This window comes from Capricornis sumatraensis, chromosome 4 (assembly GCF_032405125.1).
Source record: "Capricornis sumatraensis isolate serow.1 chromosome 4, serow.2, whole genome shotgun sequence".
Classification (NCBI taxonomy): Eukaryota; Metazoa; Chordata; class Mammalia; order Artiodactyla; family Bovidae; genus Capricornis; species Capricornis sumatraensis.
In genome coordinates, this window is record NC_091072.1 from 6,989,154 (window position 1) to 6,992,434 (window position 3,281).

Here is a 3,281-nt window from a genome sequence, read left to right on the forward strand (position 1 = left end):
TCAGATCCTGAGTGCCTATGGTAGCATGGTAGTACTATACTTACCTGGATTACCTCATTTAACACTCAGAGCATTTCAGCAAGGTTGGTATTATTACCCCATTACACATTATAAAATATACTCAGGGATGAAAGGGTTCAGAAAGGCCTGTCTGGCTCTTTATCTCACTATACATTTTTATCAAGCCCATCAGCTCTTATCTGAGGTAAAGAGAGTAGTCAAATCATCACAGAATAGTCAACGTTTTATAAAGTCTCAAAAGCCATCTTTAAATATTCTGTTTATCGGATTAGTGTGTGAGAGTGTGCATACACACACACACACATACACAGATATGATGCTCTTTTGAAGAGTTAGACGCTTTACTTGCTGCTGAGTGCCTGCTTTAAAGGATTCCTTAACCCCAGTGGGCCTGATCCCGCCATCTGTGAGCTGGTACAGAGGCTGTTCCTCGAAGGGAAGACAACGGGGCCAGCAGTGAGAAGAGGAGGGCTGCACTGCCACCATCCCGTACTGGCTGCGGACACTTGAGGACACCCGCTAACTCTCCTGAAGCCACACGACATGTTCACCACATGAGCGCCCCGGTGGGGACGGCAATGTTCACCCTGCCTACCTCGGAGCTGATGGCACGATCAAACATCACAGCATGTGTAAAAGAACCTGCCAGATTACATTTAGCACCGTATTAAAATTCCGCAAAACATTTTCACTTCGCATTTTTATTTTGAAGGATCTATATAGCATTCCTGCTATTATGAAGTATTTTTAGAAGCAAACTCTTTGAAGAGATTTAGTTTATATTTTAAAACTACAGGGAAATGGGATTTTTACAGGATGTTTTCTTTAAAAAAAAAAAATCTGTTTTGCAAAATGAGCTACCATTGCATGAGCTAAATCTGAGCATACAAACAAAACCCTCTCATTCTTACAAAAATTATTTACATAGTACCTACCATGCACCAAGCAGCTGGGGCAGTAACACTGAATAAACAGAAGTCTTTAACTGCCAGATATCTCTGTACCTTTTGCACCGAACAGTGCCTGACACACAGCAGGCAACACGGAATGGTAGGTAAACAGACCTGACTAAAGGTGCTCTGCTAACCCTGCTCCACTAGAAGAGTGTGCGAAGATGAAACAAGAGCAGAGGAGCGCGTCCCCAAACTCCCAAGTCAGCCCGCCTCTCTGTTGTCAGAGGAAAGAAATTGAAACATGAAAATCAGGCAAAAAAAAAAAAAAAAAATCTGTAATTTTAAAAATAAACTCCCAAGTGTAAAGCCTGCTTTTCACCAATCAAATAAATCAGGGAAGGCAGCATTTCTAGGCCATTACCCTTGGGCTGACATGGCATTTACAAAATGGCTTAACTAATTAGTCTAATCACCACTTCTGTTCCACATGGTTGTAGCCGCCTAATTACCCAAGTCAAGAATGTCCACCCAACCCCCATAGGCCAAGCCCCTCCACAGCTCTAGGTCCTTAAACAGTTCTGTCGCGGGAACATTTAATGACGTGACCACATATTAAACGCAAGGACTGATGTAAAAGTAACCCCAAAGTGTAGGGACTTTTTTCCTGAGAAACTTAAGGAACAGACTAACAGTTAATAGGCCTCCAGAAGCAGGCAAATAAGAGTATGGAAAATAACTCTGGTTTCTGAGAATCTTTTAATCATCCGTTTTTAAAATCTGTAGTAAACGGAGAAACGAGAGAACAAAAAGCATTGTAGCCCAGGTGGTCGGGACGTGCTGGGGCAGAGCCGGCCGTCTGGCCTGCAGAGCCGCCTGCCAGGCTGGGCCGAGCAAACACAGCGGTGAGACGAGTCAGAGAGACCGGTACCCCAAGCGCCTCCTGAGCCCAGTGAGCCAAGTCAGAGAGACTGGTACCGCCGAGCGCCTCCTGAGCCCGGGGAGGCAACCAGGCTTCCAGGCCAGGAGCACATTCTGGGAAGAGGCTTTGTTTGCCCTGTAACCTCAGAGAGCTGGGCCATTGGACTGATTTCTCCCAGTTTGGGCCTCTTTTCATAAGCACTTCAGAGTAAGATTTTTAGTAAAGGAGAAACAAAAAGAGAGACCAAGGAACTGAGAAAGCAGCACCAACGGTGCAGAGACCCCGGAAGAGAGGACATGGCTAGTTATCTGACATTTTGTTGTGATTTCACTATTTTGGAATAAATAACATCAAAGAAAAAAGAAACAATTTGTTTCAGGTAGAAAAAAATTACCTGAAAGAACAAAAACAGGGTAGCTGATTTAATGAGAATACCAGGGATTAGCACCACAGTTTGAAAGCATCAAACTGATGCTTTTGAATTGTAGCGCTGGAGAAGACTCTTAAGAGTCCTTGGACTGCAAGGTGATCAAACCAGTCCATCCTAAAGGAAATCAACCCGGAATATTCATTGAAAGGACTACTGCTGAAGCCAAAGCTCCAATACTTTGGCCTCCTGGTGAGAAGAGTTGACTCATTGGAAAAGACCCCAATGCTGGGGAAAACTGAAGGCAGGAAGAGAAGGGGATGACAGAGGATGAGATGGTTGAATAGCATCACCAACTTGATGGACATGAGTTTGAACAAACTTCGGGAACCAGTGAAGGACAGGGAAGCCTGGCGTGCTGCAGGCCATGGGGTCCCAGAGTCAGACATGGCTGAACAACAACCACCAGAAATTAGAAAATGGTAAACCTCTGTCAAAACATCATCGAGGGCATATACTTCCCTGGAGGGGCAGTGGATAAGAATCCACCTGCCAACGCAGGAGAAACGGGCTGGATCCCTGGTCTGGGAGGAGTCTACATGCGGAGGAGCAGCTAAGCCTGGGTGCCACATGAGAAAAGCCACAGCAATCAGAAGGCCCTGCGCCACAACACAGAGTAGCCCCTGTTCTCCGCAACCAGACAAAGCCCTCAAGCAATTGAAGACCCACCGCAACCAAAAATAAATTAATTTAAAAATAAGGTGAAAAGAAGAATAACACTTAAAAAAATTTTATCTAGGGCAGATTTCTTTATTTTCTATGAAATGCCATTTGCAGAACCTTCTTCCCACATAATTTATATCATTTTAAACAAGTTTAAAAACCATCAACAAAAAAAATCCTAACAAATGGGATCTGTTATTCCTGTAAGCCTCCTCTTGAGGCCCACCCTGGGAATGGGGTTTAGGCTCAGCTCCACCTGATCTATTAATATGTTCAACCAGTGCCTATTATACATGGCAGGACAATGCAAGAATCAAGAAGAAAAAGGAGACAGGTCTCATTCTTGTTCTCAAGAAGT